This window comes from Rutidosis leptorrhynchoides, chromosome 10 (assembly GCF_046630445.1).
Source record: "Rutidosis leptorrhynchoides isolate AG116_Rl617_1_P2 chromosome 10, CSIRO_AGI_Rlap_v1, whole genome shotgun sequence".
Classification (NCBI taxonomy): Eukaryota; Viridiplantae; Streptophyta; class Magnoliopsida; order Asterales; family Asteraceae; genus Rutidosis; species Rutidosis leptorrhynchoides.
Genome location: NC_092342.1, coordinates 331,506,119 through 331,517,472, shown reverse-complemented (window position 1 = coordinate 331,517,472; position 11,354 = coordinate 331,506,119). Strand labels below are relative to the sequence as shown.

General features: G+C 33.0%; 1 long non-coding RNA gene across 2 annotated transcripts; it reads left to right on the top strand.

Moving 5' to 3' along the window:
• Nucleotides 1–8,402: 8,402 nt before the first annotated feature.
• Nucleotides 8,403–10,878, top strand: LOC139872800 (uncharacterized). Of its 2 annotated transcripts, none has more exons than XR_011767160.1 (4): nucleotides 8,403–8,764; nucleotides 8,887–9,332; nucleotides 9,469–9,577; nucleotides 9,693–10,878. It is a non-coding gene; the product is annotated as an uncharacterized lncRNA (long non-coding RNA). The 2 variants fall into 2 exon arrangements; XR_011767161.1 differs by having other exon boundaries at nucleotides 8,887–9,356.
• Nucleotides 10,879–11,354: the final 476 nt, after the last annotated feature.

Here is an 11,354-nt window from a genome sequence, read left to right as displayed (position 1 = left end):
TTAAGTACTCGTTCCTAGTATGTAAAACATAAAATCCGCATGTATTCTCAGTTCCCAAAATAATTTAAAGTAAAAAGGGAATGCTATAACTCACAATGATAATGTAGTCGTAAAGTCGGTTCAGAAAAGGTGTGCAAGTAATCGGTCCGAAGGTCCTCAACCTAAGTCAAATAGTACTAAGTCAGTAAATCGTCCGAAAAGGTTTAAAAGTATGTAAATAAGGTCTTAAGGGTCATCATCATTCATCATCAAACAAAAGGCGTAAAGTAAGTTTCGTTTATGAAAGTAGTTTACAACAAAGGCTGACTTCAGTCAGTCACCACGGCCTCTACCCTTACTGAATTAAGGTGAGACCAGTGGCCATGGCTCCGTCTATGAGTCCTTTAGTTGTGGTAAGATTTACAGAAGCAACTCGTCTTGGTTTGACCATGGCGACGGTCTAAGTGCGAGTAGGTCAGAAATTTCTGCACAACGTTAAAGGACATAGTGACGATTGGAGGGCCATAAATCCTAAACCGTAACTCGGATTAAGACGAGTCCTATATGAAAAGTTATCTACTAGAAAAGTTCTATCTAAAAATCATGGTCTCAGTAGCCCAGGTCTACTGGTCTGTTACAGAAACAGCAGGTCAGTAGGGTTTGGACAGAAACAGTAAGTTTAAGTGAGTTCCGGTGATCTTGGTGCTTGATGTTCATCATGGTTCTCATCCTTGATGCATATAGCTTCAAGTGTACAACTCATTGATGTATCTACATTATCTTAACCAAGTCTTGACCATCATAACCCTAGTGCAAGTCTAAGACATGAAGCACAACTCACTTAAGAGTTGCATGTAGTTTGATGAACCAAAGTTACATCAAAGTCTTAGGTTTGACACTTACATGAACTATAATAGAAATATTGAACTCTAAACTTGAAAATAAACTAACTAATCAAGATCTTAAGGTGTAGAACATGGTTCTTAGTTAGATCTTGAAGATCCAAGACCCAAAAGTCTAGATCAAGCATAAGTATACAAAGTTATATTTAAAGAAAACTTATTTGTGTGTTCTTGAACTTTCAAGGTTGACTTTTAGTTCAAGATTAAAGAGATCAAGACTAACTTGTAGTTCTTGACCATTTAAACTAATTACATGAATTTAAAGTGCAAGAATGAAGAAGTAAACTAAGTAAACATGTAATTTATTCATGGTTGTTCATACTTTAAAGATTCAAACCAAAGTTTGATCTTTAGAAAGTAAACTTTAAAGTTTACTTCATGAACTTCAAGTATGAGTTTAATCAACACATGAACTTGCAATATTTTAAGAAAGTATATGTAGAATCATAACTAGTAAGTTATGTTCTTGAGTGTTCTTGATAAATACAAGATATTATGAAGAATCAAACTAGAAAGTTTATTCTTGTAACATGAAAGTAAGTAACAACAAGTAAGTAACTAAACAACATGAACAAATTTAACAACAAACAAATGATGATGAGATGCTTTAGAATTCGGTTTAGACAAGAGAGAAAAGAGAGAAAGAATGTTCAAGTTACTTACCAAAAACTAGAGAGAAAAGAGAGGAAAGTTGAGAGGATTTTTGCAAGTAAGTGTGTGTGAGTTTGAATGAGAGAATGTGAGTGAAGTAGTAATGAAAAAAAAAAGATTTTGAATCCCATGTAACCCCCTCTAGGTCACGGCTCAGCAAAAAAAAAAGAAGGGATGGCTTGGTTCTTTGGTCACTAGTATGCAAAGCTTCAAAAGTTGGTTAAAAGGATGGTTGTTCATGGGGATTATGAGCTAACAAGATTCCAAGTCTTTTAAACTACTAGTTACCCTTGTAAGTACTACTTACATGTAAAAGAAATGGACTAGTTACATGGGAGTTGGGCTAAAGAGTCCATAAAAGATGTAGGGTGAGCTTCTAAAGTCCAATAACACTAATAAAATCCCAAGTTCCAATAATGTACAAGTTAAACCAATTAAAGCCCAAGTAATTAACTAAAAACCTTAGTTAATTAAAATGATTAATAAAACTAATTATGAATGTAAATAATACTCTAAAAATATTATTCGTGAAGTTTCGGGTGTCACAAAGACGTTTCGGACACTTAAAAGTCAAGTATAGTGTATCATGGCAACATGTAAATGTAATAACATACATTTGTTTAATCACACGTATTAATAATAATAATTATTAATAAATAAACGTTGGAAAATCCAGGGTCGTTACAAACATTTCCATTTATGCATTGGTTTGTTCTGTTTGTTTGTATTATTTTAGTAAATCAAGGATTACACTAAAATGGGGGGGGGGGGGATTTGTTAGTGATTTTAGTGTTATCAACAATCATTTTAGTTAATTGAAATTTACTAGAAAGCAAAGGCTTATTGAATTAAGCTCAATGACGAGTTTGGAGATTGTGGAGTGCACGCTCGTTCGAGTTAATTCAATAAGGTATTGGAAATTACATTTTTTCATAGGAAGGTAACCACGAATGATTACATCTCTTTATGAAGAGTGATGTTATTTCTAAAAGATGTAAATGAAGAGTTGCATCTTTTCGTTGAAAGGTTGCATATTTACATTGAAAGGTTGCGTCATTTCACTCGCACCTTTTCACTTCCTATAAATATAGGAATATGTTTTTGTTTTCATAATGAACATATAAACAGAAAACACACATACTCTCTAACAATTTGATGAGTGATTTCGTTGCCAAAAACACTGATTGCGTTCTTGTCTTATCCCTGTAAAGATTTCGTGTAACCGAGGCAATCGTAGGGTCGAGATACTTTATAGAGAAAGTGAACACACGATTCAAGAATCAATCTGGCTGTCAATTCTAACCCTTATTTCTAACATATTTTACCCCAAAACCTTTAAATGTTGTTCAAAAACATCCAAATTTTGCTCCAAAACCTTCAAATTTTGCTCAAAAATCTTCATATTTTGCCAAAAAAAAATTGCTACATTTTTAAAAAAAATTTCACCCCGGTGAAAAAAATCCTGCTTCCGCCACTGCTTTCTCCATTCATTTAATATCCTTTTGGTGTCATTAACATAACAGATGTCATTTCTAGTCTATCTCTTTCTATTTCTTTTCTATATATGGAAAGTTTCAAAATCATCATATAATAATCGAGAAATTGCAATAGAAAAGAAAAAGGGAGGTTTGTGATGATTTTGAAATCTTTTCTACTAGGTAATCTAGTATCCTTATGCATGAAGATAATCAATTCGGTCGTTGTGGTCGGACTCTATTATGGATTTCTGACCACATTCTCCATAGGACCCTCCTATCTCTTCCTTCTCCGAGCTCACGTTATGGAAGAAGGAACCGAGAAGAAGGTATCAGCAACAACTGGTTTTATTACGGGACAACTCATAATGTTCATATCGGTCTATTATGCGCCTCTGCATCTAGCACTGGGTAGACCTCATACAATAACTGTCCTAGCTCTACCGTATCTTTTGTTTCATTTCTTCTGCAATAATAATAAAAACTTCTTTGATTATGGATCTACTACCAGAAATTCAATGCGTAATCTCAGCATTCAATGCGTATTCCTGAATAATCTAATTTTTCAATTATTCAATCATTTCATTTTATTCTGATGTTGTAAATTTTATGTGCGAGATACAAGTTTTTTTTGGGCGAAGAGGGCCAAATGGCATGCATAGTGTCTTGTTACTCTGCAACATGGTTGAAGAGTGACAACGTTTATTATGAACAGAGGATGAAGGAAGACTTTTAACTCAAATTGAAGTTGTGAAAGAGCTAATGTAAGCTCAACCTTATGTAGAGCCATGGTGCAACATGAGTACATGACATCATCTCACCATTTTGCATTTGTGTGTGAAGTTAACCAACTTGAGATTTTGAAGTTTTTAATAAACACTATGAGTGACTATGAGTTTTTAAATTCTTCTAGCAAGGTGCTAGATAATTTTAATCAGTGGCGGATCTAGGATTTATCGTCACTGGTAGCACAAAAATTTTTTATTACCAACTTTGTATCTTGTCGATAAAAATTTTAATCGAAAATCAAAAGAATAACCTTAATAAATCCATTCATTTTATATATAACACACAAATATTTAAGTAAGACAAAAAACAAAACTCAATATCTTTTAAATAATTAATGTAAGTTGAAGAGTATATCAAATTAAAATGAATAAATAAAATTATCTAAGTGTTAAATGTATCTTCAAATAAATATAAATAAATATAAATTAAATATAAGAGTTTAAAGTAGAAGTTTAATAATAAGTTAAAAAGAGATGGACCCCATTCTTCTCCATCCCAATCTCACCTCCCTGTAACCTTGAACAAAACCCATTAAAATGAAAAACACGATCTGCAACTTATTTCAACACAAAAATTGAAAGAAAACTCCAAAAAATTACAATTCCTCTCCTAGATTGAGTGGTGCTACCACTGAATACAAGGTAGATCCGCCGTCAGGGACATCCTTGTTAAATTCACTGGTTGCACTTTCATATTATTAACAAAAACTCCTAAAAATTAACACTTCGTCAGCTAGATTGAGTGGTAGCACGTGCAACCACTCGATACACAGTAGATCCGCCCCTGATTTTAATCTGTATTTTATTTTCTTTTGTTAACAAATGACCCATGAGTTTTTTACTCTAGGGATGCTAGTTGTGGTGACAAACGAATTGAACTATTGTCTTGTACATACATACAGTAACAAATAATAATAAAATAGTACGTACTGTGTTTACATTCAATGGAAAGAGAGTACTCCCATTTTATTCTGTCTTTTCTAAAATAATAAAATACTTTCTATAAAGATTTCCATTTCAATACAAGTCTTGTTATTGGTACTGTATTTGGTTTACGGAGTATTAAATTAAAGATTTTTTTTTAAATAGTAATTTTTTTAAAGAGACTTTGAAAAATGGAAATTTTATCAAAATCATTGCGAAAATAGTAAAACCGAAGTTTGAAACTTCGGTTTTGCCAAATCCGAAGTTTCAAACTTCGGATTTGTTTTTTTTTTTTCCTTTTTTTTAAAAAAAAAAAAAAAAACAAAACCGATGTTTGAAACTTCGGTTTTTTTTTTTTTTTTTTTTTTTTTTTTTTGTAAAACCTAGGGGTGTAAGAATAAGAGCTGTTTCTTATATATATATATATATATATATATATATATATATATATATATATATATATATATATATATATGGGCAGGATCAATGGGGAAGTAACTAATCGGGGGGAAGCAAATTTTATTTTATTTTTTTTCGTTCTTTTGGAATTTTTTTTCCGGCATCAAGATCACACGAAAATATGAACATTTAGAAGAGACACTTCGTGATGAATGTTATTATTTAGGCAGGAAAACGATCGACAAAAAATAACATTCAAGATAATATTGTTCGTGAAGAATATGAACGTTTTTTCATCATGTTTTGCAAAGTAAAATTTAGCCCGATTTAGAGTTTAGGGTTTAGGTTTTGGTGTTTTGAGTTTATTCCATAAACCCAAAACACCAAACCCTAAACCCAAAACCTAAAACCCAAAACCCTAAACCCTAAACCCTAAACTCTAAACCGTTCGTGTTAAAAACTCAATCTAAATCCTAAATCTATACCCTAAATCTAAACCCTAAACCCTAAATTTCTAAACCCTAATATCTAAACCCTAATATCTAAACTCCAATAGCTAAAATCTCAACATACGCTTGAAAAACACGATAATTGTTATATATTACTTCTTCGAGCGTTTTCCCGCCAAAATAAAAATATTTATCACAAAGTGTCTCTACTAAATGTTCATATTTTCATCCCATATATTATGTTTGTGAACAAATTTTTTTCAAAAAACGAAAAAAAAAATATGTTTCCCTCCGCTTCTCCCCGATTGGTTACTTCCCTCTTGATCCTACAAATATATATATATATATATATATATATATATATATATATATATATATATATATATATATATATATATATATATATATATACACACATATATATATATATAAGATATCAAATAACTCACGTGACTCAACAGAGTTTATTACCTTTCCCAATGTTACATTCAATTCCAATATACAAGTCAGACACTCTCCATTCAAGATTCAAAATACACATTAAGTATGAAATATGATGTTGTTCATCTTCTCAAATCTCAAAAGCTCTCTCATAAGAAATACTCCGGAAAAAAAATTCTTCCTAATAGTCAAAGAGCTGTGGTTTATCTTCACAAAATTCAAAGTTATTATCTGTGATTCCTTTCAACTTCTCAAAATGTATCGTACTTCTTAGAGATCTTAACCAAATAGATTACGAGCTTGAGTTTACACCCCTTGGTTTTACAAAAAAAAAAAAAAAAAAAAAAACCGAAGTTTGAAAAAACCGAAGTTTCAAACTTAGGTTTTTTTTTTTTTTTTTTTTTTTTTTTTTTTTTTGTAAAAAAAAGAAAGAAAAAAACAAAACCGAAGTTTGAAACTTCGGATTTGGCAAAACCGAAGTTCCAAACTTCAGTTTTACCATTTTCGAAATGATTTTGATAAAATTTCCATTTTTCAAAGTCTCCTTAAAAAAATTACTATTTAAAAAAAAAAAATCTTAAATTAAATTGAGATGGAGTTAATCAGGAAGAGTTGCATAAGGTGTCCCCTCATCCATACCCACAAGATGGTTTCTCTCCCACTCCCTTTTCTTTTTAACACTCGCCGAAAACCTATTTGCTATTCCTCGCCGCCACCGGTATCCGGCATCGCGCCGGAGGTCCGGGTTTGTCTCTGTCTGCACTTTTTCATATTTTTTTCTTGGATCTGCCTACTTGCTCTCTTCTCCGGTAAGTTTCTCTTTCTCCGGTCTGCTTTTACCTTCGATTACGGCAGCAGACGACGAATGACGTAAGTTTCTTCATATCACTCTGCTCGCCGGTGGGTTGGGTTTTCTCGGGTGGTGATTTCTCGCCGGGTTGGGTATTCGAACGTGCTTTCTTGTTCGACAGCATCCTTTCCGTCCCTTTCGTACCGTTGGTACAGGCGACGAGCTCTCTTACAGCTCTGTACAACCGTCTCGTAGGTGATGGCTTTTTGTTCTGCTGGATGTCTGCTTAGTTTAGTCGGTGGGTTTCTCCGGGCACCGGTGTTTTTTTTCCGGTGACTTTGTGCCGGTTTCTGCCGGTTTTCCTAGTATTTGCTTAGTTTAGTCGGTGGGTTTCTCCGGGCACCGGTGCTTTTTTCCGGTGACTTTGTGCCGGTTTCTGCCGGTTTTCCTAGTTATAAATAATCTCGGGGAGATCTCGGACGTTGACTTACGTTGACTTTATAGTTATTTTAATAAAAATATACATAAAAACATAAATATATGTATATTTATATACGTTTTTACGAGATTTTACAAAAATATTCGATAAATGGGCGAGAAAATCTTAGAAATTACGAATTTTACAAGAAAATCTTACAAATTAGCAAGAAAATTCGAGAAATCATGACTTTGACTAAGTTTGACCCCGTTGACCGAGAAATCTCGGGAGATGAACATCTCGTCTCGGTTGCCTTTTAAAAACGAGATCTCGGAGGAGATCTCGGAGAGATCTCAGGAGATTTACAACACTGCGTTCAAGTAATCAGATACCTTCCAACACATTCTTATCTGCACAATGTTGTAGAATACCCGCCATACCTTTACGTTCTAGTCTTTTTCTAACGTTTCTTTGTTTTTTGACTTCAAATGTTTCTTTCAGTTTACTAGCTCGTTGTTTTTCAACTGTAAATAAGCTTCAAGCTCTTTGATTACATCTTCCTTAGAATACTGGATTAGTGAGATGGGATTGAGTCAATAATCTTACTTTTACAGCTTTTTATGGAAGATGTAATCTAAAAGCTTGAAACTTATTTAACTAGTGAAAAACAACTAGCTAGTAAACTGAAAGAAAAAATTTGAGTCAAAAAGCAAAGGAAAGTTAGAAAAAGACTAGAACATAAAGGGGATGACAGGTATTCTACAACATTGTACAGACAAGAATGTGTTAGAAGGTATTGGTTTACTTAGGATGTTACACTAAGTGAACGATACTTGTTTACAGAAAATCAGTAAAAGAGGATGGGGTGGATTCGGATGAGGAAAAGATAGTCATAGAGTTTAATGAATTGATTATGCGTATCAAGGATCCAGTTGAATACAAAAGAATCTACACCGAAATCAGCAAAGAAAAGAAAAGAGATGATAAAAAGAATACATGTGACTCCGGTCGAAAAATGATGAGAGGATCAAATTAATGACATGCTAGCTTTGTTTTCTTCATATATAATGCAATAGTAACTTTTTTTAGGCTAGTAACTTTCTTTTAAGCTATATTGTAATGTAAGTAGTAACTTTCTTTTGACTAAAGTAATGTAATAACTTTGTTTTCTTTTCTCGACTTGGAATGTGTTTATTATGAAGTTTGATGGTGAAAGTATATGCAAGTTTATGCATAATCCGTACAACCTTTAGAATGATTAAAAAGAGAATTTTGGTTGTTAATGCAGTATCTTTATTTTCTTGTTTTGTAGCATTGAATATTGTCCTTTGAAACTATTATTTCATTATTATTACTGAACCAGAAGAATCCTTCCAAGACGTTGTGGGAAGGAATCATATATTTGCACAAAGACGGGAATAATTTTGTGCTTCAGTTCGTGAAGGTTTCAGATATGATGCTTGAAGCTAAGTACACACAGTTGTCCTTGTTTGTAAAAATATTGGTTAATTAGCCGCTACCCATGGTTCGAGCTTTGCCGATTTTGAGGTATGAGTGTGTTGGTTCATTAATCCGATTTTATATATTTACTAAATTAATTTTAATTGTTACATTATTAAATATAGTTACATATTTTTAAATTTAATAGATAGATTGTCCTTTTCTTCTAGGTTAATGCTTCTGGGGACGGATCTGGGGCTTGTTGACCGAGCCGCAAGTACTAGAAAATGGCTCACGTAATTTAATTACTGTTAAATTATGTTTATTGATTACTGTTAAACAGATTAAGAATTTGCTGATACAAAGTTTGAATCATGCCAAAGATGTGTGATGATACTACATCTAAGCTTACTGAAAAATAATGGCTCACATAATTGAATTGATTATAGGCTGTTTGACTTTGGTGTCTATTCTTCATACACATATACTAACTTATACTAACTGTTTTCATTTATTAATTGAATGAATATAAATAAATTATAAATCACTTATATAAATATATTTAGCTTAAAATTAGAGTCATTTTGAGCTTGCCTTTGTATTAGGTTAAAATAAAGAAGAGTGAGGATTTGGGAAATGGTTATCTATGTGAGCAGAGAAGCTACTTTAGAACCTGGTATATCAACTAAAAAGCTGAGTTGTGCGTTATACTAACTGTTTTCATTTATTGATTGAATGAATATAAATTATAAATCACTTATATAAATATATTTAGCTTTAATTGAGTCATTTTGAGCTTGCCTTTGTATTAGGTTAATAAAGAGGAGTGAGGATTTGGGAAATGGTTATCTATGTGAGCAGAGAAGCTACTTTAGAACCTGGTATATCAACTAAAAAGCTGAGTTGTGCGTCTAGAAGAAGGTAACCATGTACTGTCGTTTTGAAGTTGTTGTAAGCCTAATGAGTAATCAACCGGTCATCTTTTTATTAAGTGTTTCTACAAACATCTAATTACCCAACTCCATTGACATGACAGGTACAAATCTCGGTTTGCACAGAACCCGTCATTGGAATACAGACGAATATGAAGACGATGAGAAATTAAAGAAGAGGAACAGATACTCACTAGCAACAACACTGTACATAGGACGATGATGCACTCATGCCCCGCAGCAACGTACCGTGCACCGCAATTTTCGTTACTTGGCACGTTATAACTTTTTCTCTCATATGTTTCCCACCCATACTTTCCACTTGTTACATTTGCAAACGCAGAGTTTAATTATTTGTTTCTATTTGGAACCTGACTACCCTAGTAAAAGATTGTAGCCTTGGCTACTTGAAAGTTCCCATTCAAGTGGACCCAAACCCACTTCGTGCCTGGTTGTGTGCATCCAGATATCTCTTTGTGGTCCTTGTGCTTGTGGTACTCCACACACACACAAGAGAGGATTGTTGATCAATCAATTAAATTTCTTCATTTGTTTTATATTTTTTACTCTACTAGCTTTGCAAGCAACTTAAGTTTGTGAAATGGTTGGCTTTTGGATTGGCATTATTGCCCTTGATTTCAATATTTGTTTTGTGAAATTGTGGAATGGTTGTCAGGGTAGTATGATCATTTATTGTTTGGCAAATCAGTTTTTGGTTGATCATTGACTGCGGGCAGTTGGCAATTGGTACTTTCGTTTGTACTTCGGGATGAAGAGGAAGTGAACCATTCGGATTACAACCAAAAGGTTTACGTTCAAGGATTGGCGGATTGTGCTCTGGCTAAAACGGGTTTAAAATCGGGTAATGAAGTTTTGGCGACCTCGGATGACGTTTGTGGTATTGAAGTGGATCGGAACGTTGATTTTTTTGAGGGTCTTGTGAAGGAGGGGTCGCTCCCTCCTCCCGTACCGGGTATAAAGATTGGTAGTTTTTCGACAAAGGTTTCCTCATATGAGATCAAAAATCGGGCGGGCGAGTTTTTTAATCGATTGAAGGTGGACGGTATAATTATTAAGCCGATTATAAAGACTCCGAAAGGTAAAGAGGTTGTCGGGTAGTTTGTGATCCATTTGTTATTTTTATGTTGGTTGTCTTTTATTAGTTAGATTTAGCTTATTGTATTGGTTCTTGTTAGTATTTGTTTGTGTTTCGGGATTGGTTTTGCGATCGGGTTGCTCAAGGTTCGAGTTTAGTTAGCTTTTGCTATTTGATTTGTGTTAGGGATCGTTTTCTGCTGTCGAGTCTTGCAGCGCTTTTGTTTCGTTTGTATCTTTGTTTGTCTTTTCATTTATTGATGAAAATACTTTGTTAATGTTATCGTTATTTTAGCCTAAAAAAAAAAAAATTTGGCACTCACGTAGTCACGTGGGGATTTGCTTTTAATTTTTATAGCCCCGCGTGACTTGATTTTAGATGTTCCCGACACGTCAATTTTTCGTCGGTATTTTTTATGGACTGTAATCAAGAAATTCCAATTAATATTGGGCAGATAGGAGCCCATTTATTTATATTTATATTTATATTTATATTTAATATTTATTTATATTTATATTTATATTTATATTTATATTTATTTATTTATATTTATATTTATATTTATATTTATATTTATATTTATATTTATATTTATACTATATACTAATTGACAAAGTGCTCAAATAGTTGTTGCCTAGTCCCATTATTATCCTTTAGCTACTTGTCCGTT